The sequence below is a fragment of the Rhinopithecus bieti genome, unplaced genomic scaffold (assembly GCF_001698545.2).
Source record: "Rhinopithecus bieti isolate Rb0 unplaced genomic scaffold, ASM169854v2 scaffold_5101, whole genome shotgun sequence".
NCBI classification, from domain to species: Eukaryota; Metazoa; Chordata; class Mammalia; order Primates; family Cercopithecidae; genus Rhinopithecus; species Rhinopithecus bieti.
In genome coordinates, this window is record NW_016804853.1 from 1,611,857 (window position 1) to 1,628,269 (window position 16,413).

The 16,413-nt window shown below is 42.7% G+C and overlaps 1 protein-coding gene across 2 annotated transcripts in view; it reads right to left on the minus strand.

Annotated features, from left to right (window-relative positions):
• The window catches only part of LRRN1 (leucine rich repeat neuronal 1), a 54,928-nt gene extending 38,521 nt beyond the window's left edge, over positions 1-16,407 (minus strand). The window contains exon 1 of one of the 2 annotated variants that reach the window (XM_017870726.1): positions 15,964-16,407. The gene's annotated coding sequence lies outside the window, so the exon portion shown is untranslated. Of the gene's footprint in view, positions 1-14,820; positions 15,103-15,963 lie in introns of those variants that run through there. The other variant, XM_017870727.1, reaches the window with a different exon arrangement.
• Positions 16,408-16,413: the final 6 nt, after the last annotated feature.

A 16,413-nucleotide genomic window follows, 5' to 3' on the forward strand; every position in this document is an offset into this window, starting at 1 on the left:
GTGCCTGTATGCTTACAGCGCAGTATTGGGGTGGGAGTTACCCGATTTTCCAGGTGTTGTGTGTCTCAGTTCCCCTGGCTAGGAAAACGGATCCCCTTTCCCCTTGCGCTTCCAGGTGAGGCGATGCCTCGCCCTGCTTCAGCTCTCGCTGGTCAGGCTGCAGCAGCTGACCAGCACCGATTGTCCGGCACTCCCTAGTGAGATGACCCCAGTACCTCAGTTGAAAATGCAGAAATCACCGGTCTTCTGTGTCGCTCGCGCTGGGAGTTGGAGACTGGAGCTGTTCCTATTCGGCCCGGTTATTTCTTAATAAAATAAATTTTAGAGTAAATTGCAGTGCAATCTTATATGTCTAGGATGAACACGTACCTTAAAATTTCTGTAGAGTTTTATTTAAGGGGACATAATTTAAACTATAGAACATTCAAATGGTTATAATAGTGAGGAGATATATTTTAATGGTGGTTTATTATTACTTCAAATTACATTTAATTGAGGATAATGAAGACATAATTTGAAAACAAGACCAGAAAATGAGAATTATTTTATTGGAGAATTAAGCAACATTAAGTAGTATGCTTCACCAACTTAGCATAAAATGTGAGCAAGTAGTTAGTTTATTTTCACTTCAGGGTTTTCAAGTCTCAAAAATCCAACTAGTACCTATGTTGGCACTCACCAAAAGATTCTGGGTACACAAATATTACCATCAACATGTGGCTAGTAAGTAGTTTTTGTGCCATTCCAAATGCCCACAGGAGTGATAGAAATGAATTGTGTAAGGCACTGAGGGCAGTGGCAGGGGAGGTGGGGAAAGCTGCGGAGCATCCCAGATGGAGGGGGAGTTGTACACAAAGCGATGGTATTCTGAGCCAGTTGTGAGCATTTCTTTCCAAATCTGAGTTCAGAGACATCACACTGGTAGCTTAAAATTGGTCATAAAAAGGAGGGCTTACCTTTTTGGAGAGCCAGTTGTTAAACATTTACAGGCATGCCACTAGTGTAAAGGTGCCAAGGCAGCAGACACCAATAGGGGACAAAATAGGAATGCTTTCATTTTGAATGGGATTTTGGTTATGCCACAGTAGCAATGGAAATCTAGATAGGAAGGTAGGATGGTTCCTAGATATGGAGGGCCTTTATGCTTCACTAAGGAGTTTTCTCTGATTTCTCATCCTTGTCAGAGACTCAGAAGAAAACAGATGGTACATTAAAGAGGGAATGAATAAAGAAAGGTTTTAAAAAGGGAACATTTATAAGATGTCTTACTCCATTCCTGTCACTACAATAAAATACTTGAGACTGGGTAATTTATAAAGAATATAAATTTATTGTCTCACAGTTCTGGAGGCTGGGAAGTCCAAAATCAATGTACCAGGAGATGTGGTGTCTGGTGAGGCCTGCTCTCTACTTTGAAGATGCTGCCTTCTTTCTGTGTCTTCACATGGCAGAAGGGGGCAAAGACAAAACTGAAGCCGTGTCCTCACATGCTCACATGGCAGAGGAGATGGAAGGACAAAAGGAGACTAAAGAACTCCCTTCAATCTCTTTTATAAGAGCATTAGTCCACTCATGAGGGCAGAGCCCTCATTACTTCATCACTTCCCAAAAGGCCCCACCTCTTAATACCATCATGTTGGGGTTTAAGTTCCAATATACAAATTTTAGAGGGATGCATACATTCAAACAATAGCATAAGGGATGGGCAAGGTTAAAGTCAACTCAAAAAGGATGGGCAAGCAACCCTGAGTGAGCTACCACAGGATGCAGAACCCAACAAGAAGCAAGGGACCCATTTATGGGTACAGTCCATATACATCTGATTCCTGGGGTACAAAGCAAAGTGGAAAGGGGTACCGGGTGGAACTGGAGGGACATCAAGAATATCCAGCACCATACTACAGCCAGGGGGAACCATTTAATGCCTCTTTACAGGGGAACCATGGGATCCCTTCTATAATTCTGAAAGATGAGTCCACCAGCTGTATGTTAGACTGGAGAGGAGGCACACTACATAGGGGGAAACTGGTTAAGAAGTACTTTCAATAAGCTAAAGGAGAGGTGATAAGGGCTGGAATTGGGGTGGTGTTCACAGGAACAAAGAAGCAGCGCCATATTTAAAAGACACTAGGGAACTATAACTAGAGAGGCATCTATTAGATACTGCAGTTGACTAGATGTGCAGACAGGGGAGGGAAGAGTTAAAAATAATTTCAAGGTTGAGCCTGAGTGATGTGATAATAGCAGTTCTCAAAACAAGATAAGGGCCAGCAATGGCAGGAGCTCATTTTGGGAGTGGGGTGAGTTTCCATTTGAATGATTAGAAGAGGGTGGGAAAAGACAGGTTGGAGTACTTCTCCTCCTGGTTCCCTCCCTGCTGCGTTAATAGGCAGGGGTTTCGTTCCTCTACAAAAGGAACATTCTCTCTCCTCTTGTACAGCCACAGTTCACTCTGCATCCCGGAAACCACTTCTTCCTCTTGCTGCTTCAGTGATGTTGTGATTTTCAGGGTGAAAATATGCAGCAGGCATTTGGAAACATAGAACTGGAGTTTGGGAGTGACGCTATGGTTGGAGACAAATTTGGGAGTTTTTCTCATAATCTAGTGAAGTAGAAGACTTAAGATCTCAAGAGACACAGAGAGAAAAGCAGGTTAGGAATAAAAGGGTGCAGGGGAGTCCAAGATTTACTGCCATAAAGCATGCAATAAAGGATAACTCAGCATCTTGCTGAAAATAACCAACTCTACCCCCACTATCTTTTTCTCATAAGTATTTGGTAATAGTGTCTAAATTTACTTATAAGTCAATACAAAGATGGAACTAAAATTGTTACAAGGGCAAAATGCTAACTCAGTGTTGAAATGGTCTAATATTACCACCCATAATTAAGATCAGGCAGAAAAGTACATCTCTCCACTGAGGACAAATCAATAACAACTAAGTGTTATGGTCATTACAGCTCCAATGAAATTGCCATCTAAAGCTTGTGGAGGATCTTGTCCACTCACCATCAGTCACCTTTGTTCATGCGAACAGCAGCCAGATGTGGCTAAGTGCATTTTACACACACCAGCAATCACCTCTGTTCATGCGAACAGCAGCCAGATATGGCTAAGTGCATTTTACACAATGAGTTCATGAATGAGAATGATAGTGCATGCATGAAGCATTTGCATGCCAAGCAAGAGAAATGTTTCAGCTATCACCAAACTACTATAAAAAATCTACATCTGTGGGCAACACAGGTGATGTGTTGTCAATTAGCAAGTGTCTTAATCAGAGGTTCACTACAATGAAAGGAAAATGTAGAACAGGGAAGAAAAAGGCAATGAAGAGCAGAAAATAAAACAAAGTAAGCTAATTTACTAGACACTATGTGCCATGTTCACATGCATTATATCTTCCCATTCAGAGAAGTTAATCAGCATGCTCAAAGCCACACAGAAATGGAGAAGAAACTTTCTTCCTGGTGTGCCCGACTTGGCATATGCCAGTCCACACATGTAAGACACTGGCATGCCACCCAACCTGCCAAGACTCAATAGAATTGCTCACACAATTTCCCTCTCCACCAATTCAACCCTTCTGTTATGGTGACATATCTCTTTGGTATAGGATGCAGTCTCTTCCTTTGCTGAACTTTGTACAAGTTCTGCCTTCTCTGAACTCCAAGTGCACTTTGGAAGTAGGCAGAAAAGAAGGTCCCCTTTTATTCTATTCTAAGCCTCACTGGTCTTCTCCCTGTTGATCAAGCATACCAAAGTCCTTCTCACCTCTGGGCTCTGGCTTACCAAGCTCTTCCCTCTCCATACCCTTTGGCTGGCTAACTCTCCCATGACCTTCAGATTTTGGCTTAAATAAACGTCACTTCTTTAGGAAGGTCTTTTCTTCGAAGGCTTTATGTTACATTCTCCTGGCCTCATGTACTTCTTCACTGGACTTAACACAGCCATCATTTTACGCTTACTTGTGTGATGATTGGATTATTGCTTTTATCTCACATCAGACAGCAAGCTCCACATGGGAAAGGAGCACACATCATCTGTTTTGCTCACCACTGTACTCCCAGCTCACAGAAGAAGATCTGCACACAAGTGGGGCTGTCGATATCCGCCAAATGACTGCAGTGAATGTCATGTTCTAAGAACTGTACCAAGTGCTTTCCCATACATTCTCATAGCAGCCCTATGGGTACACATTATTTCTCCTTTCTACAGATGAGTTTGGGGGCAATAAATTGAGTCTTTTAACCAATACTGAGCACAGCTATTACGTGACAGAGTTGAGATTCAAACCCGTCTGGTCTGAGCTCCTGTTTTTCTGCTTTGTTGCAGAATTCCTACAGATGATCACTTAATTATTTTGATTTGCTTCTATTCACTCTATCTCCCCAATGAGTCTGGAAACTCGTCTGGACAGAAATAACACCATGTACATTTTCTTCAACCCTCATATCACCTTTCTAATAGCACTTGATACTCGATATGCATTTAATGAATACTTTTTGATTAATAACACTTCCTTGGCAATAATATCACAAAAAGCATTCCCAAATGAGCTCAACTTTCTATAATAACCTCTCTAAAGCAGTAACATAGTAATATCTCTGAGTATAATACAGGTTTATGAACTACTCATTTTCTACCAAAATACAGATGAAATAACTTTGTAAAAATTACTTTAAAGAAGCAATATGGCAAAATGAAATAGACATATGATACGGAAATTCCTTTCCTCTTTCAATGACTGAATATTTGCTAAGTACATTTTCCACATGCCAAATGCTTTCATAGGTGCCAGGGACCTAAGACTCAGTCACAGTCTTTTCCCTTAAGGAGCTGCTTGGTGGTGGTGGTATTATAGGATGTAAATAAAGATAACACATGCTAGACTTGAGTGAGGACAAGGAGATGTGGGGAAATCAAGGACAGTGTGACTAACTCCGTCTGGAGGAAAACCAGAGTTAAGAGTATTGTTCCTACGCATACTTCTTACTAGCTGTAAGATACTGGGAAGATCCTTGTCTCGGGTGTTTTTTTCCCACATCTTTAAAATGGGGATAATACATAACTCCCAGAGTTGGTATGTGTTCCTCTCAGCACACTTAGAAAACTCTATTTATTGGCTTGCAAGGGTAGCCAGGTGACCAGCTGTGCGGTACTGGCTTTCCCCCAGAGCTAAGAGTATGGATATCTACAATTACCTGTAAATGTGGTCACAGCAATTGGGAAGCACTGATGATGAGGATTAAACAAGACAATGAATATGAAGTTCTCTACAAATAATTACTATTTCCATCTCACAAAGAATTCAAAGAAAATCAAGTTAATGGTATCCTCAACTCTTCCCTTCATGTGCAAGTGAAAATCAGCTAGCTGAAACATGGGAGGTACTAGGGAGGCCAACTCATAGCAACCGGCCTCTGTGGGTTCACCAGGGATCTCCCTAAGGGTCACACCTGATTTGGCTTGCCTGGTGACTGTCTCTCTTTTTTTTTTTTCTTTCTTTTCTTTTTTTTAAGAGACAACGTCTTGCTTTGTCACTCCGGCTAGAGTGCAGTGGTGTGATCAGGAATCACTGCAGCCTGGACCTCCTGGGTTCAGGTGATCCTCCCACCTCAGCCTCCCAAGTAACTGGGACTACAGGTGTGCACCACCATGCCCAGCATGCCTGGTGACTTTCTCTTGCTTCCAGAAAGATTTGTGGCTAAATTGCACTGTTCTAATCTGGTCCTAACCAGGAGCCTTGTGGTTTGGTCAAGATATAAGGTAATGTTGTATAATGACGATGATACTAAGAATTAACAATAACAATGGTAGCTGCATTGTCTATGGACCATTTACAAGACGCTCAGCATTGTTCTCAGAGTTTTACATGGCCCAACAACCTTAATATCACAATGGATGCAGAGAGATGAAGCTTTTGGGTTTGTTACAATGTCTTAAGTTCAGCTCTTCTTGGTGGAATGATAACTCTGAATCTAACCCATTCTCTTTATTTGGAAAATGTGATTCCATGAATTACCATTTAGGGACATTATAATATTTCCAGACAGAAAAGAGAGAGTGGGATACAGAAGAGGATCTAGAAACAAACAAAAAAAGGCTCTAATGTATTCACCTGTTTGCCAGTTCTTTCAAGGCACATCAGCAGAATCCAGATTTCTCATGTCTGGACAAATATAAAGCAATCTAGGGGTCTACCATGAAAGGTGACAGCCATGTGAACTACTGACTTCATAAAATATCTAGTCTGAGTCTTCTTGTCCCTTAAAATCTCTCTCCTTGCCTCAGAATTAGCATCCTCAGAATTCAGACCTTGTAGCAGCAGAAATATCAGATGTGAACATAAATACTTCTACTCATTGCTACTGTATGCTAAGTATGTACCTTGGAACAGGAACTGTTCTAAGGACTTTATATGCATGTTCTCACTGAATGATTCCAACGATTCTAAAAGGCAGGCTCTATTATTATCCCATTTTGCAGATGTAGATACTGAGGTTCCATGAAATCACTCTAGATCACAGAGCTGAGAAGCAGTTCTGAAACTAATTCTTCCCAAATCTAGGACATGCCTTGTTACCCACTCCTTCCCCTGCCTTAGGCTGCACATCCTGTAACACGATGGCAATGACTGACACATTGCTCTGATGCTTCACTTGCCTGTCAGAAGGACACCTTAAAGCAAAACAATCTTTAGAAGCGAATCGCAAGTAGTAGTTTTTAATACTGCTAGCAGTTTGAAGCTCATAAAAATCATTCAGTACTCTTCATGGTCAGGCGTGGTGGCTCACACCTGTAATCCTGGCACTTTGGGAGGCCGAGGCAGGTGGATATCTTGAGGTCAGGAGTTTGAGAGCAGTCTGGCTAACATGGTGAAACCCTGTCTCTACTAAAAATACAAAAATTAGCTGGGCATGGTGGCAGGCACCTGTGATCCCAGCTACTCAGGAGGCTGAGGCACAAGAATTGCTTGAACCCCGGAGGCAGAGGCTGCAGTGAGACAAGATCGCGCCACTGCACTCCAGCCTGGGCGACAGAAACAAGGCTCCATCTTAAAGAAAAAAAAAAAATCATTCAATACTATTCATTAGATTCAGCAACCTACTTATTTCTGCAAATATCGGCAGTAATTTTTTCAAAATTAATCACTTTACGTTTCTTTTCCCTGTGTAACAAAAGATGCTTTTCAATTTTTAGACACCTTCTAAATTTAGACAATGATGATATAACTTAATAGGCAGTGAGATGGTAATGGTTAGGAGAATGCAATCTGTATGCATTCTCATCCATTTAAAATGATTTAAAGAGGGTTTATAAATATGTTGTTAATAATAATTTTAAAAGATAATTCAATGATTGGTTAAATAAAAATACCAAACTAGATTTCAAAATTAAAAGTAGTAAAAAAAAAAAAAAAGGTGATTTATTTTACATAGACTTTAACATGGAACCATGTAATTTTTTGAGTGGAATGGGCTGAGAGCTAACGTAGTCCAGTTCTCGTTTTATCGCTGCAATTAAAGAGGAAGAAACATAGCCAAGCACTTTTAACAGTACAGGTGTCAAGTCAGACAGACCCAAGTTCAACCCCTGCTTCTCCACTGACCAGCTCTTCCCCTATCATTCACAAGTCACAGAGGCAGTTCTTGAAAATGCCCTGCCTGGGAAGCAGGAATGCCATAAACTGAGAATTCAAATAAAGGACTCTCCTCTAAAACAGATGTGTATCCATTCATTCACTCATCCACTTGACAAATATTTATTACATACACACTAGTTGTCTGACCTTGGGCAAGTTACATAGTTGCAGTCTGCCTTAGTTTCCTGAGCTATAAAGTGGGTGTCTACATTACAGAGTTGTTGCAAGGATTAAAGGAGTTAATCACAACACATAAGGTGTTGGTGGTGGGTCCCAACACGTTGGAAAGGCACAGCGTAGGATATCATTATTCTACTGCTACTACTATATGCTACGTTAGGAAAAATGGTGGTCACTAAAGCATCTCATTTGCATAGAACTAATCTCTCGCTCCAGAGATCAATCCTGGTAGTGAAGCCATTTGGGAACTTGTTCACCGGGACTCCATTTTGACAGTGTGAATGAATGCATGAAGAGAAAAATATCCCACCAGCATTTGCCCACATATTTTGTGTTTTGCCTTCAGATGGCTTTGAAGTGACCTATGTTTTTCACATGGCCTTCACGTGAGAAAGGATGTTTCTGAGTATGTGAGGAAGCTGGCTATGTCCCTGTAGAACACAGCAAAGCTAACTGGTCCTTTGGGGGTTAGGCCTTACATGTAGTCCTCACTGCACAGAACCACAATCAGTTGGAATAACAACCTGGAGAAAGCCAGTCATTGCTACTGCACTGTCCTTATGGTTCTCTGATGGTCTGAAGAGTTCATGTAGATTCCACATGTGTCCTGGAAATGCTCAGGATATGGCTGAAGTCCTACCTAACTCTCACTCCTGATCCTGGAAACCACAGAGAATGAAAAGAACCTTGAGTAGTCATGTGGCTTCTCAGTCTTACTTCTCATAGGAAACCTTACACTCATCAACCCAGAGAAACCAGAAATAAGACCTTGAGGGAAGGTTCTCTCCAAAACTCGTTCTGATGTGCAAGTCTTACTAAACAAACAAGAAACAAACATAAACTTGTACGAAATCTGTCTTCCCTGCTCTATATGTGTGATATGTGTGCATATCTGTATACACTGGTCATTATTCTCTGAAAGTTAAAATGTTCCTATCAAAGAAAAAACAAAAATCAACAAAAAATCATTAAAAAATGTCCATTCGTCCCACATGTTCTGGGTTGTCCCATTTTCTATCTTGTTTTCTAAATCTAGCTGCACTCTCCTATGAACCTTCCTTCCCAGATTGTCACAAGTATTTTTTAAGTGGCTAAGGTCAGCTTAAGATAAGCCATTAGGGAGGAGGTGTGACTAATCCTTAGGTGGAGGGGAAACCCAGTTGAAGTTTCCCTGCATGATACTTTTTAACTGATGCGTCGCAGGTCCTTGCTTTTTTCGGTAACCCAAGAGCTAGCATGCTGAGTCACCGTCATCTTGTTACCGGTTAGGACTCCACAGTTTAGGAAGCAGCTACCATCTGAGTGGAAGACACTAGGTCTGAGAGAGGCAGGAGTCTCATGTCTCATCCCACCTCCAGTCTTCCCCTAGATGCGTGACCCCAGACAAATTCAACTTGTGCTAGGAAGAGGAGCCTCACAAGACCTCTTCTTTTATAGATGAACTTCGTTGAGTGACTTGTCCACAGTCACAATGAACCTTTCCATGACTCTGATCTCTCAGTTATTGGGGAAAAGGAGAAAGAACAATCACATGTGGTATCTCAGGATGTTACAGGTCAAATGAGATACATATTTAAGGATCTGGCAAAGTTTAAAGCTCTAAAATATGAGGCAGTGACAGCTTTGTCAACTCAGCTCTATCTTCTCTTCATGCAGCATGTGCTGTCCTATGTTTATTGCTATCGACTTTCTGTTTCCAGCCTCCTCTCCTGTTTACTCAAGACACACTGAATTCTGACCAAATCCTACAAGGCATTAACTCCATCTTCAGTTTAAAGTTCTCGACAAACTTAAGGAGTCTACCCTCTCTCAAGCAACCATCCAACCCACTACGTTCAACGAGGCTAGATCGAAAATCGTCTCCCGCTGAGCACTTGTGTGGCAGGTAAAAGCCCGTTCTGTGAATTAACCAGTACGTTTCATAAAGCCTCTGCTGGCAGCCGACATCTGAATTAAGGCTGCTGCTTTTGTACTTCTGTAGCCTGCACTCTCACCATCATAGCACACTATGCTGCACTTGTCAGTCTCCTTTCTGTAACCCCGACTAGACTGAAGCTCACTGAGGGCAGAGGCAGGATCCTTGGCACTGATGACATTTGGACCAGATAATTCTTCATTGTGGGGCTGTCCTGTGCTGTGCATTTTGTTGAGCAGCATCCCTGGCTTCTACCCATTAGATGCCAGTATACCACCCTCATTTCTACCCTCACTTGTGACAGCAGCTGACAAAAAAAGGTCTCCAAATATTGCCAAATGTCCCCTCAGAGGCAAAAATCACCCTTGGTTGAAATCCTCTGTGCAGAATGCCTTTTTCATGCAGAGCACTCAAGAAATACTTGTAGGAGAATGCATAGGTTAATGGAAACAAAATGCTGCAATGTACAAGCTGCAGAAAAATCAAGCTAACTTATTTTAGTTGTATTGCTTTCTGTAATGCCTGGCATACAGCAGGTGCTCAACATATACTTGTGGGGTGAACAAATGTTTAATGATTGTAAATGGCTTCCTGTACCCCTGGTAAAATTTTTCTCCTCAGGTGGGCCCAGGTGAGGTGGTGAGCAACTGTCAATGCTAGGGAGAGAACAATAAAATCTCTTAGCTATGGAATTAGGGGCCAGAAACATCACCTTGCAGAAAGGTAGGGGCTGTGCCCAGACCATTAGCTCTCCATATAATTCTAGCTCTTGGGACAGAAATCAAATTATTTGCACTGGTAATATTTAAATCATCTACCAGTGTTCCTGGATCCTTTAATGCACAACTCTGATAGGACCATGAAGCACCAGGAGGATTGCAGGACATCCAGAAGGTCAGACATTGAGTCATTAGTGTCACTGCTGGGAATTGAGCCTGCGCCTTCCTGATTCTCTGTACAGTACTTGATTACACTGATTATTATGGATGCAAATTAAGACTTATCACTATTATGAAATAACAATGCAGGTTAATGATATTCTTTATTGCCATGCTAACATTTTTTTTCTAGAGGGGAAAATTATAGGCATGAAACCAATTAAGCCACCTTTCTTTCTTTTAAAGCTTTTTTAGTTTTTCTAAAGGATGATTCTTTCTGTGGCTCACTGCTTAACAGTGCAAACTCATTTTTTGTTTCCTAGGTCTTATTGAGATAGATGCTAATATTGGTACTGCCCACTGTGCCCCTACAAATTGAAAATGACTAGGCTAATACATTATCTCACAAAGGGCAGTCATAAATAGGAAAAGCAAATATTTTGAAATGAATATTCAATGGACATTCTCCTGAAGAGGTTAGGCATTGCTGGAAATGCCTCCCTTGAAAATCTTTGTTTCCAAGATTTCCCTATCCTGGACACTACTGTAGGATGGCTCTCTTCCCTGGATTGAAATGGTGGCTCCAGAATACAATGGCAGACTAATTTATGTGTTCCCCAAACTTAAATAGTTTTCCTTTACTCCCAGGTCTACAAAATATCTGCCACAGAAACCTCTCACATAGAAGGATGTCATGTCATATGTATATTGTTAATGTAACTATGGTAACCAAAAATGCCACCAGTGTGTCTGTTTCATACACAAATGAGGGGACAGCTGTGGAGTCCACATGTCTGCCAGTGGTATAATAGATGTGAGCTAGGACAGCCTGGGTTGGAAAATTACAACTCATTTATATTAATCAGAGCTTTCAAATAACACTCCAACCTCTGAGCAATAAAGAGTATAAATGGAAGGCAATAAGCCACTCTAAAAGCAGTTTTCACTCCACAGATTTTAAAACTAAGTGTCTTAAGCTGATACAGCAGCATCTTTAGAGGGTACTCTGAAGTCAGAGTGGACAGGACCTTGGGAATGTATTATTTCAAGTTCACCCTTAGCTTCTTCGCATCTCAGTTCATTAGATAAAATGGTTCCATATAAGTTAAATGTTTATGTTAATTGTGGTACTGGAGGTATGGCTTACATAAAACTTTTAGTAATCTCGCTGATTATGGCAGTTAGTCCTTCCAGCCTTATTCTCCCAACTTGATTATGTTATACATGACAAAATTGAAGGCTGGTATGGAGTTAAGCAACTGATCCAAGATCATCCAGCTATGACTGGATAATAGCTTGCTAACCAATCAATCAAGTGATAAAATTGTTAATAACTCCCGACATTTGCCTAGAGCTTTGAAAACATTCAAAAAGTAAAAAATACAATAGTAGTAAAGCTTGCATATTGTTTCTTTTAAAAAACTGTAACATAAAATGGTATGTATTTTAATTATTGGATAATATGCTTAACAGTTCTACAGGGTGCCCATAAAGTCTGGAAATATTTATCATTTTATCATGGATTATAATGCAATGTCAATAAACCATTTATCATGCATTTATCTATATTTGAAAACTTGGGAGGCTACATTCTGTAATAGATCTGTAAAGTAGGTGAATGCTAATATGCTAAAACAAGAAATTAAAAAGCAAACTTCACCTAAAAAGACTTGAGAACAAATGGATCCCTTGGTCACTAAAGTATTGAATTTTACAGATAGGGTTTAACTTTTATCTCTATTCTGTACTTTGAGCCAAAACAAGAGAATAAATGTTTTTCTGACTTCATCTATATAATTTCATCCTGAATTAAATATTAATCAAAGCTCTATTCATGAGTTAAAGATACTTTCATTGTTCCCAGAAACATACGACTCTAAATGATCATATGATTCTAAAATGGAATTTGCTTTATCTCCAGATTGGCTTAACCCAAAATAGATGTTCAGCATAATTTTTAAAAATTAAATACAATATTTGAATAACCTGACATTAGTGCTGAAATGAATCATTCAGAGAACTATTATTTTGTAACTTAAAAATAAATTTTAAGTAAGCATTATGCAAGTCTTGTAAAAATGGCATCTGCATCCTATAATTTACCATATTTTATTTATGACTTATGGCCTACTTATGGTGGTATAAAAAGCCCACCATTCTGATTATTTATCATCATTATTTATATTCCACTGGCTTGGGAAGTAGCAATATAACTCTGTAAAGACCGATTTTCTTTAGTACCTAGTATATTCCCGTGAGTGTCACTGCTTTAGACTATGTGGTAATGGCTCTAGCAGTTTAGGTCAAGAAGGTGGCCTTAGCACAGACTAACTAGTGAGAGATCAGTGGTTGAGTTTTTCCTTGCTTTCCCAGAATTTCAGACATTAACCAGAGCTAGCTGAGGTTATTTTTTTTAGAACCACAGTCTGCAGTTGGATCTGGTCTTGAGATCTTTTATTTAGCAGAATGATCCCTTTCTAATAATTAAACACTTTATTACTTTTATTTACCAAGGAATGAGTTCTAATTTTTCCTTTCATTAGACTTGCAGAATAAAGATTACACAGGCAGGTTAACTGCCAAAGATAAGGTTTCACAAATGTGAGCGTCGTTTTAAGTTACCAGGTTTCAAAATACCTTGATAACTTTACAACAAAATGGTTTATAGTCTAGAAATGTCAAGTTTAAGTTACCCTTCAACTCTTATCAGGAAGACAGAATCCCAGGCGTGAAGAGCCAAATTAAGAGTTTATTATGATGATTTGTTACTTTCTGACTTCTATATAGCTCTAAGACAGAAAATGCAAACTTGGCTATAACATTTTCTTACTGAAAATAGATTCAATTCATTTTTCCCCTCCTGGGAAAATATCGCCTTATGTATAAAAGGCACTGAACCTGCAAAAATAACTTAAGGGAACATGTAAAATAGCAGACTAACATCTGTTGTCCACCCCTCCCCCCAAACACTGGGCCCTCCAAAACAATGTTGTCTTTTTATTCTGGTGGGGGGTGGGGGGTGTTGTATTTTAATGTCCCTTTCAGTGAATATATAGGATACAGGGGCAAATGCTGTTCCGTGAATAGGTTCTTTTTCCCTTCAACAGTGTTTGAGGTTGACAAAAGAAGAGGCCACTTGGGCTGGTTAGTCGTAGGTATTAATAAAATCGCCTGCCTCACGTGCGGCCCACACTGCCTGCCTTTTGTTCAGCTGTCGCACAATGCCAAGAGGTGAACAGTGCAGTGTGGTCACTCAGCTAATGTTAGACACAGCAGAAAGGCCCTTGCTCCACAGTCTATTGCACGACTGCCTCCCCGTTCACTGTTCTGTGACCTGAAAACCATTAGGGTAACTAGGGATGGGACAGTCGCATCACCTCCAGTTCTACAAGTTTGGTGCCTTAAGAACGGAAATGACTTTGACCAGACAGTGGACATTCTCAGGAGATCTTCGTGTCGGTCAACGACAACGATCTTCTACTATAATGAATAGCTCTGAAGATGAGTACCAAATTTGAGCAAGAGTCAAATTATTAAAAGAAAACTCGAAAAGTTGGGTCAATTCAGAAATCATTTCAAGCCGCCGGAAGTGGATTAAAGTTACTGTCTGCTTCACACAAACATTTTCCTAACTAGCACAGGATATCCAGCTTGAATACTGCACGAATATATACAGCCAGGTAAAGAGCAAGCAGCACTTTGAGCTTTCAATACAATAGCACTTAAAGAATTTGTCTCTTGAATAAAGGTGTCAGCAAGCCATGGAATTTCCAAACAGAAAAACTCACACTGCGTCTTTATTCTATTTTCTTAAGGTCTATTGTTAACTGAAGACTCCTTGTCTTTTCAAATTCCTTCATGTGAATGGATGAGGCCAGACATCTGCCAGGATCCGCTCACATTTGCATGCAAATCAGAGACTTCGGGACACATATGGCCCTGGAGCCAATAACACTTTTACTCTAGATTTATACTGATTAAAGTGCCTTCCTGAACTTTCCACTCCTCCAGCCCTAGCTTTTAAAAATGAAATAATGAGCCTATTCCACTAATATTATTTAGACTGTCATGGCAAAACAAAACAAAACATGTTGTCTTTTATCCTCCACGCAAAAGCTCAAGTCGGCAGTACCTGTTCCCTCAGCCAATTAGAATTCCACTTTTCCTTTACTAATTTAGGTTTGGGAATGAAAATACTTACGGTGGGATGGGATTTATACTCTTAGCCTTTGCCTGTGAGGTTCAAGTGCTTCACAACCATTTGTACCTCGGCCAGTCATTCCCTCACGGCCAGGCTCTGTTCTTGGCGTTGGGGCTACAGCGGTGAACACCGCAAGCAAGGTCCCTTCTCCTGGATCTGGCATCCGGGCCGCGTTTCCTGGTCCGCATTTCCGCGCGGGCTCCCCTGGAACCGTCCCGGGACAAGCGGCCCTCCCGCTGCTGGACTTTTCCCCCTAACCCCAGACTGCCAGGCAGGGACTCCCTGGGCGAGAGGCGGGCGCCGCGGGAGGCGGGGAAGCGCCGAGTCGGCGGCTGCCCACACCCCTCTCCACGCAGCACAAAGGACACTCGCTGGCAAACTTTCCTCGCTTCTGACCCCGGCCGAGCCAGGAACTCAGCGCCGGCTCTGTTCCTGGCGGGCATGAGGCTTCCCTAACATTTTAGGCTCTCTGGCAAGCGTCCTTAGGGTGCCACTCCTTCTGGGCTCAAGGCTCACAGGCTGAGGTCTGTCCCTGCGTGGACCGCCGAGAGTTGGGTAGATTCTTCCCAAGGCTCTGACTTCAATACTTTCAATGCCTTGTTAATTATGCCTCTTGCCCCTTTCCCTTACCAAGGCCACCGCAAAGACACCTTTTTTCTATTCTCTTCCCATAACCCGTCACTTTCCCTTCCCTCCTCTTGGCCCTCTTTCCAACTCCCTGGGCCCCCTTTCCGCGCTGTTCTCCAGCCCCAGCTGCCTTCCCCAGTTCACATGCCGGCAGCCCTCCTCCCTCCCAGTCCCCGGGCACCACCCTCCCCTGGTCGGCCCCTGAAATCCATCGGGCTCGGCTCCAGTCACTGCCTTTTGCCTATTTCTATCTGGCCTGCCTTCCCAACTAGCGCTCTCCCACACCTTTGTTTTTTGGTAAGGGGGACAGAGGGAAACGGGGCACTATATTCCCGTTTCCCGACTTCGTCATTTTCCCCAGCTCCATGAGCCGCGCCCCCTCGTCCCCCTTAGGCCCGCGATCTTACCCAGAGGTTCCCACACCCTGCATAGTCTCCCACGCCACCAAGTTTGCCTCGACTTCCCCACGGTGCCTCCCACACCTCCCGCCGCGGCGCGGCCGGCCAGGGCACTTACCCCGAGGCCCAGCCGGTGGGGGTGTTGGGGTGCGCACGGACCTGGCACCCGCGGCAGCAGCAGCAGGAGGAGGAGAAAGACGAGGAGGAGGACCGGCTGAGCGGCGCCTCCTTCCCAGCCCGCAGCGCGCACTGGCTCCTCGGGGGACCCCCGGCAGAGCACCAAGACTGGAGACAAGGCGGCGACACAAGCAACAGCTGCTGCACGGGACTGGGCTCAATTGGCTCTTGGAGGCCAGGGCAGGGGGAGGCAGGATTGGGAAGGAGGGTCGGAGAAGTGGGGTGCAGAGGGCGGGGCAGCGAGCTGCCAGTTCCTGAGGAAGGCGCCCCAGGCGCCTAGGGATGCCGCCGCGCCGTGGCCGCCGCCCCGCTGACGCCGCTGGCCCCTCTCCCTGCCCGGCGGGCGCTTGCAGCCGCGGGCGCACGGGCCTCGCCTAGTTCCGCCGCTCGC